We start from the raw sequence: 15,436 nt of genomic DNA, 5'->3' as shown, positions 1-15,436 counted from the left end.
ATTTTAACTCCAGCCTTGGATTCCTCAAGCCCAGCATGTTGCATGATGTGTTCTGCATACAAGTTGAATAGGTAGGGTGAGGGTATACAGCCCTGCCATACTCCTTTCCCAATCTTAAACCAGTCCGTTGTTCCGTGGTCCATTCTTACTGTTGCTACTTGGTCGTTATACAGATTCTTCAGGAGGCAGACAAGACGACTTGGTATCCCCATACTGCTAAGAACTTGCCACAATTTGTTATGGTCCACACAGTCAAAGGCTTTAGAATAGTCAATAAAACAGAAATAGATGTTTTTCCAAAACTCCCTGGCTTTTTCCATTATCCATTGGATATTGGCAATTTGGTCCCTAGTTCCTCTGCCTTTTCTAAAGCCAGCTTGTACATCTGGCAATTCTCGCTCCATGAATTGCTGAAGTCTCCCTTGCAGGATCTTGAGCATTACCTGACTGGCATGTAAGATGAGTGCTACTGTTCGATAGTTTGAACATTCTTTAGTGTTTCCCTTTTTTGGTATGGGGATATAAGTTGATTTTTTCCAATCTGATGGCCATTCTTGTTTTTTCCAAATTTGCTGGCATATAGCATGCATTACCTTGACAGCATCATCTTGCAAGATTTTGAAGAGTTCAGCTGGGATGCCGTCGTCTCCTGCTGCCTTGTTATTAGCAATGCTTCTTAAGGCCCATTCAACCTCACCCTTCAGGATGTCTGGCTCTAGCTCACTGACCACACCGTCAAAGTTATCCCCGATATTGTTATCCTTCCTATACAGGTCTTCCGTATATTCTTGCCACCTTTTCTTGATCTCTTCTTCTTCTGTTAGGTCCTTGCCATCTTTGTTTTTGATCATACCCAGTTTTGCCTGGAATTTACCTCCGATGTTTCTAATTTTCTGGAAGAGGTCTCTTGTCCTTCCTATTCTATTGTCTTCTTCCACTTCCACGCATTGCTTGTTTAAAAATAATTCCTTATCTCTTCTGGCTAACCTCTGGAATTTTGCATTTAATTGGGCATATCTCCCCCTATCACTGTTGCCTTTCCTTCTTTCTTGGGATACTTCTAGTGTCTCAGCAGACAGCCATTTTGCCTTCTTGGTTTTCTCTTTCTTTGGGATGTATTTTGTTGCCGCCTCCTGAACAATGTTGCAAACTTCTGTCCAGAGTTCTTCCAGGACCCTATCTACTACGTCCAGTCCCTTAAATCTATTCTTCACCTCCACTGCATATTCCTTAGGAATATTAGTGAGCTCATATCTAGCTGATCTGTGGGTCTTCCCTAATCTCTTTAGTCTGATCCTAAATTGTGCAAGAAGAAGTTCGTGATCTGAACTACAGTCAGCTCCAGGTCTTGTTTTTACCGACTGTATAGATGTCCACCACCTTTGGCTGCAAAGGATGTAGTCAATCTGATTTCGGTGTTGTCCATCTGGTGAAGTCCATGTATAAAGCCGTCTCTTGGATTGTTGGAAGAGAGTGTTTGTTATGCAGAGTGAGTTGTCTTGGCAAAATTCTATCAGCCTATGTCCTGCTTCGTTTTGTTCTCCCAGGCCATGCTTACCTGTAATTCCAGGTGTCATTTCACTGCCCACCTTAGCATTCCAGTCTCCCGTGATGAAAATAACATCTCTTTTAGGCGTGTTGTCCAGTAGGTGCTGCAGATCCTCATAGAACTGCTTTACTTCAGCTTCTTCAGCATCTGTGGTTGGGGCGTATATTTGGATCACTGTGATGTTAGATGGCTTGCCCTGAATTCGAATTGAGATCATTCTGTCATGTTTTGGATTGTATCCAAGCACTGCTTTAGCCACTTTACTATTAATTATGAAGGCTACTCCATTTCTTCTGTGGTCCTCTTGTCCACAGTAGTAGATCTGGTGGTCATTTGATGTGAAGTGGCCCATTCCAGTCCATTTCAGTTCACTGACGCCCAAAATGTCTATATTTAATCTTGACATCTCACCAATAACCACATCCAATTTGCCCTGGCTCATAGATCTTACATTCCAGGTTCCAATGGTGTGTTGATCCTTAGAACATCGGATTCGCCGTTCACCACCAGCACCGTCGGCCGCTAGCCGTCCTTTCGGCTTTGAGCTAGCTGCGTCATCATGTCTGGGGCTAGTTGAACTCATCCTCTGTTCCTCCCCAGTAGCATTTTGACCATCTTCTGACCTGGGGGTCTCATCTTCCGATGGTATACCGACCTATCTCTGGTTGTACTGATCCATTTAGTTTTCATGGCAAGAATACTGGGGTGGGTTGCCATTACCTTCCCCAGGGATTGCATTTAGTCTGACCTCTCTGTCATGACCTTCCTGTCTTGGGTGGCCCTTCACGGTTTAGCTCATGGCATCATTGAGGTGCTCAAGCTCCAGCACCACGACAAGGTAACGATCCTTTGCTGAAGATAATGAGGGATAGGTTCAAATATTATGTTTGACATTATACGTGGACCCGGACTGTAATTTTAATTGGAAACGTCAGGCATCCCAAACTGGGAAATCCTTGGATAGCATATTGTTAGTACTTCCTGTGCCAACCCCTGGTGTTAGCTCTGTATAAAGATCACCTTCTTCTTGAGTTACAGGAGTGATCGACAACAGTGTACAAGCATTGTGTGAACAGTATCACAATCATTATTACATTGAGAATATGTTCTTATTGTATGCAGAGATTAATCTTAGTTCTAATCCTATTGAATAGACAGACTATTAACATCAAACAGGTTAAATGAAATACTCAGCATTTTGCTTCTTAATAGTATTATTAAGATTATCTTTTTAGTAATCTAACTGAGCAGAGATACTGCCTTTTCCTCCTGTCATAAATGACTTGCTAATATATGGGCCAGATATTAAGAAAGTATAATGTTGTTATGTGCAAATTACAATCAGAATTACAAAAAGGAAATTGTAGTTAAGAGATATCCCACAACATAATCTCAAAAGTGTTTCATTTCATCAAAAGGCATTCACAGAGTTCAGTGTGACATGATGCCAACCCTATAGATCCCATTATGCTTATTAGGGTATTGCCAAATTGGAAGCGTGAAACCCAACCCTTGTTTATTTACTCAAAAGTAAATTGTTGAGTGCAATAGACTATTCCCAAATAGGTATACTTATTCTAATTAATTTAGGATTATAGACTCTTTTTTAGATAAGCAGGCAGTCATGTTTCCCACAAATATATCTCTGAATGTAATAAAACAAGGTCCTCTGCCATTTAAAAACAATGGAAAGTTAATCTTAACTGTGTTCTAAAATATAGAGAATTGAATGACATGAAGGCATTTGTGGGTTGGGGTAGTATCAAAAGCTTCCTTTGAAGAAACTCTGTAAAACTATTTTTCTACTTGTGCATCAGTTTATCGTGGCTGATATGTAACTCAATAGCATTTACTCAGCTGCTTTCAATATATAACAGAATCCAGAACATATAAAATAGTACATTGCATCCTTAAACACAGTCCCCTAATAACTACAGAAAAGACATCAAGGAAAAAAACAAATCAAGCATTAGTATGTTATGGATATTTTTATGGGAAAAATTAAGTAGACATTACTGAAGTGCAAATAAACTCAAAGCACAGATGCTGAAACCAAAAGAATATGAATGCAATTAACAGCAGGTGCAAAACTAGAAGACCAGCTGCAAAACTCCTATGATTTCATCTGTCTGTCTGTCTCAGGATTCTCAAAATAATAGGAAAAGTGGGCATCCTCTGAATACTGCTGTGGGCAGCCTGATCCTAAGTCCAGAGGTATATGAAAATTCTATCTGTGATTATATGTTTCTAGAAAGAAGACACAGCATCTAATTGTTCTGGTGACACAAATAATATCATGTATAGCAACTTGCAGCCAAAGACAGGTTTACACATCATGCTAAGTCACCAACAAAGAAACCCCTTTATGGATAAGTGTGATGTGTGAACCCACCCAAAGCAATGTTATTACGATTACAAGAGAGGGGTCAAAGGAAAAAAATAATCACCATTCTGATACAATAAAATGTTGGTTGAGTGTGTCACATTAATCAAGGGATGAGCCCAGTTTTAATCATATTCTTCTGCAAAACTGTTTACAATAAAGGTCCTCCAATTAATCTATATAGATATATCCAGATATAGAGTGTATAAACATAATCACTCTATACAGAGAGTGAGGTAATGTTACTGGTATTTTCAAAAAGTATTAGGTTAGAGCCAAGAACTTGCTAGGAGTGCAAATAACTCTAATAATAACTCTCAATTTGAGTCCACAATGCTGCTTTTCAATGGTTTCATACAAAGGTATGTTCACTGCCTTGAGTTTAGAAAGACAGACAGACAGAATAAAAATCTAACAACAACAGGGAAGAGGCTTTCTAGGGAAACAAAAGCTGAATTCTATCTATCCAGGCCTGTCAGTATGGAATCAGTTTATCAGAAGTTTTACAGGGCACTGTTGGGCCATACCATCCTAGGAATTTGTCTTTGCTCCTCACCCCAAACTGTCCTGAGTCATCCAACAAAACAAAGCCAGACACCATACAGTTACCTGTATTATTATCTTTTTACTGCAGGTTTTATAGCATTTCTAGAACAAAATAAAAATTCTCTGCACACATGCTAAAATAGGTCAGAGAAAATGTTCGAGTTCATCCTTTCCTCTAGTATGCTTGCTTTAAATGAACCTTGGTTTTATTTTTTTCCACAAATGCACATTGAAATAACATTTTACAATTCAGCAGCAGTAACAGCTGCTGAATTTAGGCAGTAACTCTGTTTTATCATTAACATAGGTGTCCTGAAGTATAGGTTTCCATTACAAACTATGACATTAAAATGACATGTTCAAATGACATGAAGAATTGTTGTAATTAATTATATCATTAATCATGTAATCTGCATCAGTCATATCATGACACAAATCATTGGAATGTTTTCTTTTTGGGAAACAAAGGTCAGAGAAGATGCTTAAATAAGTCCCTTTGAAAAGATTTTATTACAAAAACTATCCTTTGAAATAAAGATTTCTCTATACAAAGAGTTTGTTTTGTTTTTCCTTATTCCTAGGATTTTTTTTTCCTATTCTATTCTCTATCCCAGTGTTTCTCAACCTTGGGAACTTTAAGATGTGTGGACTTCAACTCCCAGAATTCCCCAGCAGCCACTGCTCTATCCAATTCTATTTTATTTACCATTCAATAGTCTAGCCATTTATGATGGCTCTGCATTCTAAATACAATATACTCTAATATTCTTTTGATAGGTACATATGTAGGTTTAAAATAACCCAGAGTTAAACAGAAAAATAGATTTATTTCTCTTGAGCCCTTCAACTTCTCTCCTGTCCTTTCTTCCTATACCTGCATGGCCTCAGTAGACTGGTCCTGAGTGATGGCTGGTGTAGTCTGCTTCTTCCCTGCCTCTTGGTGGCTGTCACTGGTCTCTTGTGCCCATTGGGATATATGCTCTCCTCTGGTCTTCCTCCTGTCCAATTCTTGACCTTGCCAGCACCAAGCCTCTGGTGTGCCAGACTTCCTGACCCTTCATGCCTTTCATGGAATCATAGGATTGAAACATACCTTGGAGGTCTTCAAGGCAGGAGTCCTCATACCATCTCGGACAAATGGTTGTCCAATCTTTTCCTGAAAACTTCCAGCGATGGAGCATCCATCCTCCCTCCCCAGTCCACCTACTAGCTCCTGCCTGTACATTGTTCTCCTTGGGAGCATTCATCTTTCTGATCCAGGAGACCCAGTTTTCACAACTTCTGCTCCTCCTGTTCTCTTTTCTCCATGGTGTGGCTTCAACTCTCAGCAGCCTTCTCCCTTTCTTTTTCCATTTAATGCTGCTCATGGATCCCCCCAGGATGAAAGAAAACTTTTTGCTCCCTGGGTTGTTCAGTTCCATTTCTGTTTCTCTCTTTGAGGTTGTCTTCTTTTGGTGGGGCTGTTTTCTACCTCTTCACTAAGTCCTGGCTCCAACTGCCACTCCTCTTTCTCCCCACCATGGACTTGGAACCACCTGACTTCTACTGCTGGGCCAATTAACAAAAGAGAGATGAAAGGAGGAGCATTGGAGCTGGCCATCAGACCACAGTCCTTTGGCACTGTCCTATCCTACAGATTCTTACTGTAGCATCTTTTCACTAGGAAATTAGGATTAGGATCAGGAGCACTGGAACCCCCAGAAGTTTTAAGATAATGGTGAGCTTGCTTCCATAGATTGTCTGGGCTCAGATGTGATACTTCGTCATACTGTAATGTGTTTCTTTGGGTTTTGCTTTAGCATGTTGGGTGAGTCTGGCCACAGGGGACTTTAAGTCATACCTTAACACAGTGTGTGAATAACTTAATTTATTCAATGCATCATGATTAAAATAAACAATGGTTAATGAAGGTATGTTTAATTTCCACTATTTCAAGGGTCATAACAAGCTTTGTGTGACATGGCCAAGATCAGGTGATGATGTATAAGCTTTAATTTATTGCAATAAACTTATATATATGATTCGTTGATTTGGTCCAGTTAAAATAAATATCAGGCTTAATGGTTTGTTTGAACATTTATAATTACAATAATTTTTAAAAATAGAACCTTTGGTTTTCTGTTGATTCAGTGTTTCATGCATTTATATGCACATTCAGAGGATTAGCATCTGATGATATACATTTTGATGGCATGCTGTGGAAGAAAGAGCAAGAGACATCTGAGTGAATAGTGAAAAATTAAATGATACAAAAATGGCATACTGCAGTGTGTTGAATTAGTTATTCTCAAACTGTTCATAGGAGCCCTGTGAATGATTCCTCAGAATCTTTTTAGGGATTTCTCCCTGCACATTTTATAGTATCAGAAAAACATCTGATGTTATCCCCTTTCAATCTGTTGGGGAATCAGGCAGGGATTTTCAAACTGTGATGCCACGAACTCATGAAATTATGGAAGAATCCCCCCTCAACATCCGCAATAACCAAGTTTCAATATATACACCAACTAAATCACAAACAAAGTTGTGCACCACCCTGAAATCTGGGCCTCACATCCCCTGTCACTTGCATCCCCCAAACTCACCCTGGATTGATATTTGCTCCCAAAAGTAGTTACTGCAAAAAATCCTGACCCCACTCCTGGCCACTCCACTTTTCCATTGTTGTTGTATTAATTTGAATGTTAGGGTTTTAATAAAATAACATTGAGGTCAGTCAAATCTTTTTTTATATTGTTACAATATAAAAAATTGTATATTTTTTTATACAATTTATAAATATTTATTGTATATATTGTTATAGAGTGTCATTTAAGAGCCACTGATTCTATTTTTTTTAATTCTTTAAACAACTGGAACTTGGTTAAAAGGAAATAAAATATTGCTGAGTTAGGAAAATGGATCCCAGTGATGGATGGATGGATGGATGGATGGATGGATGGAAAGAAAGAAAGAAAAGAGAAAGAAAGAAAGAAAGAAAGAAAGAAAGAAAGAAAGAAAGAAAGAAAGAAAGAAAGAAAGAATACAAAAAGCATGAAAAATGCTTTTCAAAACTCTGGAGTGCATAAAGCATGAATGAACAATATTGCTTTACAACTATATATACAGTCAGGAAAAGCCTGTCTCTCATGTTTGTAACTTGAAAGCTCTTTTCAGTGAATATATTTATATTCTTTATAAAGCTGTGTTGGAATTATATTGTTGTTCCTGTTAACCTTATACCATGGAATAGGAAATCCTGACTACACAGAAATTAATGATCAGAAGATGCATAACAATCTGGATCTTTAAAAGCTGATTTTAAAAAAAATAATAAAACCACTTTCAAATTAAGCCTGATCCAGATTGAGTGGTCCTCCGTGCATGATGCACAGAAGGCTCTAATGCAGTGTTTTTCAAATATGGTGACTTTAAGATGTGTGGACTTCAACTCCCAGAATTCCCCTACCAGCATGCTGGCTAGGGAATTCTGGGAGTTGAAGTCCACACATCTTAAAGTTCCCAGGTTTGAAAAACACTGCTCTATTCTAATAGAATGTTCCATTAGCCAACCCAGAGGGGAGATATTTCTTCTGAGGATACATTTCCACCTTTTCTGTGGCAAAAGCATTAGCCATTAATTTGCAGTAACTTAATAAAAATAGGAGGGTATACATCCATGAATGAGAACAGTTAAACCTGAGGTAAACTTTGGAGGGCAGATTTATGCTCTGGATGGTAGGGTTCCAGTGAATGACAGTGGCAGTAGGCTGAGGAAAAGAAAAAAGAGGGAATTCCTTAAATTCCCACATGTTAGGAGTTGTGTCAGAGCTAAGTCTTACAATATTTTTAATGAGCCCTGTTGATTATTTGGAGTGTACTGAATATATTAAATTCTCTCAGTGATGATGAAGTACCATTCCACAGGTTTTCCTACAGTCCCTGATATTTTATTCACAGTCACGGGATAAAGAAGGACAAAGGGGACTGAGTTTAATTTTAAATGTTCCACCCTTGAGGCATTTTTCATCAAAAGGGTCCTTGTTTGATTAATATCACTGAAGAATAAGTGTAATTTAATGCCTCAGGTAATCAACATCTGGACATTGACCATAATAAAGGATTTTGATTCGGGGCCTCAGGTACATAATCTCTCTGAGAGATGCCAACAACCCGTATCTCTCAGTAATTGATAGCCATATAATTTTTAAATTTAATTTTTAAATTCAATTCTCAAATTTATATAGCTGCCCATCTCACAGACGTGACTCTGGACGGCATACAATAAAACAACCAGTGGAAACAAACATAAAACCACAATTAAAAACAATTTAAATGCAAAAAATGGTAAGGGGAAAATAATTAATTTCCCTTTATTTTGGGCATTCTGCAGACATCCTCTGAGGGAGGATGTGCCATGGTGCCTGCAAGCATTACATTGCCACCTCTTGGCTTATGCTGTAGTCTGTAAAAACCCGAAATGATTATTTAATACTCTATATAAAGGAAACATTTGAGAATTGCTGCTTAGTACAATCAAATTTCTATCAATTTAAATTATTAAAAGGTAACTAGTCACTGAAGCTCAAGAGCTCTCTTCCAAATAAATATGCATGAAACATCATTAAAATCAGACTTATTTTTATATTGGAAAGATAATATATCTGATATTTCTATTGTATTTCAAATAAGCTATTTCTGTTGAAATTGCCAAGTCTAAACATACTTGAAGATTAGTGAAATAGGAAAATCTGGATTGATCAACTCTTAATTATTCTGTGACACTATGAACAAATAATAGGCATTATTTGACTGGATGACTTTTAAGAAGTTTTTACCCCCAAATTATTTATTATTTCACCAACAGGTACTACGAAAATATTTTGGTCTCAGAGATGAAGTATTGTTATGAACAAGTAATTAAAAATTGAAAACAAACAATTAGGAACAAATGGTCATGGATAATTAAAAAAAAAACTAACTCTGTTGTTGGTACTACTGTCTAAAATAGCTTTGTGGTACATTGTTTTTCCACAGGAATAAAGGCTCACACATCCAGGAACAGAGAATTTAGCAAGGAAGTAAAGAAGGTATGGTAAGAAAATATTAATCCATTTCTACAAATACTGTTTTATTTACTGACTTATTTAAAACATTTCTAGCCTGCCCTTTATCCAGAGGATCTTGAGATGGGGATTACAGTCCATTTAATAAATAAAAAGAATTTTGCATACTATTGTAAAATACCTCTTGCAAATAGTTTTGTAAAGGAACATTACATCTTAGATTCATGGTTCTGTATTCTGTAAGACCTTCAGTATTACTTTGCCCAACTTGCATCTATGCTTTTAGAATGTAAGCTCCTGTACTATCTAGACAAATATATTGATAAACATATTTTGAGACTTATCCAATTGTTCTAACTTCATTTTTGGAATGAAGGTAAGAGTGTACATGAAGAAGTGAATTAATTCTTCCATAAAAGTGACCTGAAAACAAGTCAGAGAAATTATTATTTTTTTCCACACAAGAGAACAATCTGGCTTTCTATATTTATCCTAGTTTGAACACTGTGCATGCACATGCAATACATACACATTTCTTGTATGAGGTTTTTAGAATCTGTCATTTAAAAATGTATGAGTATTATCTAGACACATTTAGTTATAGGTTTCATCTTTTAAATGTTGATATTTGTTCCAGTAAAGACTGCTTTTAAGACTGTATTAGATCTTCTTAAACTGTTCAGTTTTTATTGTATTTTTGACAAACATGAAAATATTTCAGCGAAGAGATAAGAAAATAATACTACAATCTAATTGAAAAACTGTAAGATTAAAATTAATTACACAAATACTGGGATCTTGCATAGAATAATATAGTATTAATCCGCTTCTAAAGTAGGGTTTCACTGAAGGTTTACATAGTCTGATACAGTATAGAAAAAAGAGAAGTTAAATGATAACACAAGTGGGTGAATAAGTTTCTGGGACCGAAGAAGTCATTAACATGTTTTGGAGCACATACATACCAGCAGCACATAAGGTTTCTGATTATTTATATATATATTTCGATTTTGTATTGATTTTGCCAAGGACATCAGTGACAGCTATCCAACTGGGCTGCCCACTCCCTTGATCTTCACAGTCCCTGCCTTTCTTTACCTTCCCTTAGCTGCTACATGCTGACACCGTCCTTGGCTTCAACCAGCATCCCTGCTGATTTTCCCAGGCCCTTTCTTTCCCTATCTCCCCTTAGCCACCACTTCTGATGTCCTTAACTTCAAATGTAACACAAAGGGAGATAGACAAATTCCTAGGAAGCCCAGAGGGGTAGACTGGCTAAATATGCTGCACTTGAAACCAAGAACATTGGCAGCTATGAAACTGGCTATTATCTTCCTAGAACCTTCCTATCCCTATCTCCCCTTAGCTGCCAATGTCCTTGGGTTTTTTCCCCTACATTCCATTCAAACCTATATGGAAAATACTGTACATATTCTGGATATAGTACTAATTATATCTATTTAATTTTGTCTCAGAACACTTTATATACAAAATCTACCTTCATGAGAATTTTAAACGTAATTACCATTTTGCAACCCATCTTTGCATTTTCTTCATATCATAATTCATCTAATCAAAATCTTTTTTACTACAATCATAGTCATAAATTTAAAATATATATTACAGAAAAAAAAATAAAATTAGTTGAGGGGGTCGACTGACATTGTGTCTTCGCCACCACCTGACAATAGGTGGCAACTCTTGTTATATCTTGGTTAGTGTCAGATATAACAACAACAAAATTTGTCTATTTTTCCTGGAAATGACTGGAGAATTAGCGCTATTTAATACTTTTGGAAATCTTTACAGTAATTGCTATAAAGGAGGACATGTTCAACTGTTTTATTTCTCCAGAAACACATGGACATAGTCTTTAATGTATAGGTGGTTTATTATATCTGCTATAAAGAAGGCAGAAGGTAATAGGTTATGTCTAGTTCTAAAGAATTCTTTCCATAGGCTGAGAAGGGTTAAGATGCTCAAATAATTTGCAGATTTCCAGGTATTCATAGTGATGAGTAGGGCGAGGATTTCTATGACCTAAAAATGTTAGAAATATGCAAGCATTTATGACCTTAAAACCATTTAAATATGACCAATTAAACCAAAAATATGACTTTTAAAGCAAAAATATGACTTTACAATTTTTCTGAAATTAGTACCCAATTTTTAAAAATCTGTGCTTACACACACACACACACACACAAATTAAAAGGTTTATTCTTCTTCACTTCCAGTGCAGAAGTGCTAGTACTGAAGGAATCAAATGAACATTTTGAGAGTAAAATGCTCATCCCTGAATTAGTTTTCATTAACAGCTGAATTGCATTGGATGACCATATGCAACTTGAGGTTATCAAACTCAAAACTCCTTCTGTTGTCCACCAGTATGTTCTTGTATCTGGAGAAACTCTGTTCGACATCACAAGAGGTTATAGGAACAAATTTGATGAAAGCAAGCTCTTCAAATTTTGCTTTGAGTCCATTTAGAACATTACTTATTTTGCAAAGTGTTGAATAAACCAGATTAGATTGCAGCACTCTTTGCAGTTTATCACTATTTTTTTCAGCCACTTTCCCCTTTGCTTGCTTTAAATCACTCTGTTGGTTTAACAATGTTCAGTGCATCACTAAGTTCCATTCCTACAGTTTCAAAGTGGGTGATTGCTCTTGATAATCCACTGAAGTTAGATCCTATATATGCTAAGTTTCCAGCCAAGGTTTCAGAAAAGGAATCTTGCACAATCTTGATGGAGAAAGATTCACAACAGTCAAATTCTTTAACTATCCGCTGCAAGGAAGCATAATTTGTGAAATAATACATAGCCGCATCCAGCCAAGTCCCCCAACATGTCACGACAGGTTGGGGAGGGAGAGCCAAAGTAGGAGCAATTTCTTTGAACTTTTGTACTCGAAGTGGAGCTTTAATGAACATTTCTTTCCCATTCAAAATTATCTTATCTACAGTACATCAGGATAGTTGCTTCAAATCTTTTCACCACTCTGTAAACCATGTGCAAGGCATGTGATATGGGTCATTTTTGGATAAAGAAGTTTAAGTCCCTTCGCTGCTTTAGAGATGTATGGAGTGGCATCAGTTACAAAGAGAAAGATATTTCCCCTTTTTACACCGTCCGGCCAGAGTAGTTTCATAGAATCATCAAAGAGCATAGCAATAGTGGAATTGTTTACTTTTTTTAGAGTTTCACATGTTAGAAGAAATACTTCACCAGGCTTGTCACATTTCAGAGTGCCAATAACAATACTGACTACATATCTTCTGTTTACAACACTTGTTTCATCTATTGAAATCCATATCTTATTGTTGGCAACAGCAGATCTTATCTTTTCTAACACATCTTCATAGCAGGCAGAGATGTAATTTTCCTTATAGTTGATTCATTTGGAATTGGGTGACTGGTGTACTTCTCCAAAAAATGCCTGAGGCTACCACTACCTAATTTCCTTAAGGAAATATTTGAAGTAACCATCATTGTACAGAGATCCTTACAAAATTCTGACTGGGTATTTGATGAACCTGCAGTTGAAGAAGCACCTCTCTCGAAAAGGAGACATTGCCTGTTCCCAGTGAAAGTAAATCTTGCTAAACAACTCTTGTGTTTCATGGTGTTACAATGTTGTTGAATATTAAAACACTTTTGGGCTGATACCTTAACTTCACACAATTTACAAAACAAAATATCACCATCACTACTGAAAATCTGCTCCCCAAATTCTTGAACAAGACGCTGTAATTTCACACTTGCTGAACATCTACTTTTAGGCATGTTGAGATCAGATTGCAGCTCTCACATGACTCCACCACCTCGAACACACACACACAACTGAGTTGGGGAGCAAATGAGAAAAAGAAAAAAAAATGCAAATTCTCACTCTTTTTTTCAGGCCTGGTCAGGGGAGAAGCCTCTGCCTGCTGAAGTCATTTTAAAAAAGGTTGCTCTCCTTCTCTTACACACACACACAAGCACACATACACAAAGCCCTGAGTTGGGGAGTGAATAAGAAAAAAAAAAGGCAAATTCTCACTTTCTTTGCTGGCTTGAACTTGCTGGCTTATCAGGAGGGTTGCCAATGACCAAAAATGACCAAAATATGACATTTGTTACAAAATTAAGCAGAAATATGACATAACACCTTTAAAAAGTCAAAATGTGACTTTTCAGGCAAAATAAAAAGCATCTAATTCTCACCAGATTACTCTAAAACATGTTTTTACTTACTTACAAATTCAAATAAAGGTTCCAGAAAAAATATGACATGTCAAAGAAATTCTCGCCCTAGTGATGAGCATTCTGGAGCTCCATGTTAAGGAACTAATTTCAGTTTGTAATTATGTATCCTTTGATATATGTTCTTGTTGGCTTGATCACAGCCAGCATAGTTAAGCTGTCCTTTAGAAAGGCCAATGGTGGTTAATTTATTTTCTACTGTCAAAATTCAGGGAATAGCATAGTCAACCACTAAAGTCAGTGGAGCTAGGCCTAATGGAAAAAGCAGAAGGTTCAACAAGTCAAAACTGTCCTCCAAGCCCTATGTTTGGTTTTGGGCATCCCTTCTTCAAGTCTGTCGGCTGCATTAGAGATGCTTTTTGGTGCAGCAAGTATTGACCTCAGAAATTTAGTTTGTATGATTTCTATGTTGTTTTTAACAAATAGGCCAACCTCTGCTGCATATAAGATCTGGGCCAAGGTTTTGACTTCTAAAAGTTTAAGTTTTGTAGGAACAAACTCCTCTCTGGCACAGAAGAATCTCCTAATGGCCATTGAGGATCTAGTTGCTGTTTCATTTATATGTTTATAGTGGGCTTTCCAGGATTTTGACGTATGAAATATTATCCAAAGGTATTTGAAGGAGGGCACTTGTTCTATGCTGATTGCCCTTGCCATCCATTTATGCTGCTTTGTCTTATGGCCAAAAACCATGATTTTGGACTTCTGATAGTTAATGTTTAGTTTATAAAGATCACAAAAGTGTGTAATAGCATTCAGTGCTCTTCTGAGTCCAGTTTGAGAATAACAGATGGCTGCAGCGTCATCAGCATGTAGAAGTAGGAGAATCCAATATCTAGAAATCTGGGGAGCGTGGACAACAAAGGAATCTAAGGAATCTCATATCGTTGATATAAAAATTGAATATTGTAGGTGCTAAAATGCATCCTTGTCTGACACCTTTTGAGGAATGTATATACCTTGTAAGTGCTCCTTGGGAGTTGCATCTTACTTGAAGCAAGGTTTTAGTACGTAGCTTCTGAATGAGAAATAACAGTCATCTGTTGATGTTGGTACTTCAAAGCTTTTCTCATAACAGCGTTCGAAAAATCAAATGCTGACTTCAAGTCAAGAAAAGTCACATATAAAGATTTATATTTATGAATGTATTTCTCTATTAGAAGATGCAGCACAAATATTTGATCCACCGTAGAATGGCCTAGAGAGCCAGTTTGGTGTAGTGGTTAAGGCACCAGGCTAGAAACCGGAAGACTATGAGTTCTAGTCCCGCCTTAGGCATGAAATCAGGTGCATGATTTTGGGCCAGTCATTCTCTCTCAGCTCTAGGAAGGAAGCAATGTCAAACCACTTCCAAACCTTGCCAAGAAAACTGCAGGGACTATTCCAGGCAGTCACCAGGAGTCAGCAATGACTCGAAGGGACCAAAAAAAAGAAAAAAAAAAAGAATGGCCTATTTGAAATCCAGCCTGTTCCTGTCTGCTGATTCCTTCGACATCCAGCCAATCCTGTAATTTCTGATTCAAATGCCTAGTACAGAGTTTGCTTATCGCACTCAATAGGCTAATAGACCTATAGTTGATTGGGTCTCCTTTTGCACATTTCTTGTAAATAAGAACCATTATTACATTTTTCCAGTCCTCAAGGTACCATCTGTTTGGTCAAT

The sequence above is a fragment of the Candoia aspera genome, chromosome 2 (assembly GCF_035149785.1).
Source record: "Candoia aspera isolate rCanAsp1 chromosome 2, rCanAsp1.hap2, whole genome shotgun sequence".
Classification (NCBI taxonomy): Eukaryota; Metazoa; Chordata; class Lepidosauria; order Squamata; family Boidae; genus Candoia; species Candoia aspera.
Note: the sequence above shows the minus strand (reverse complement) of the source record.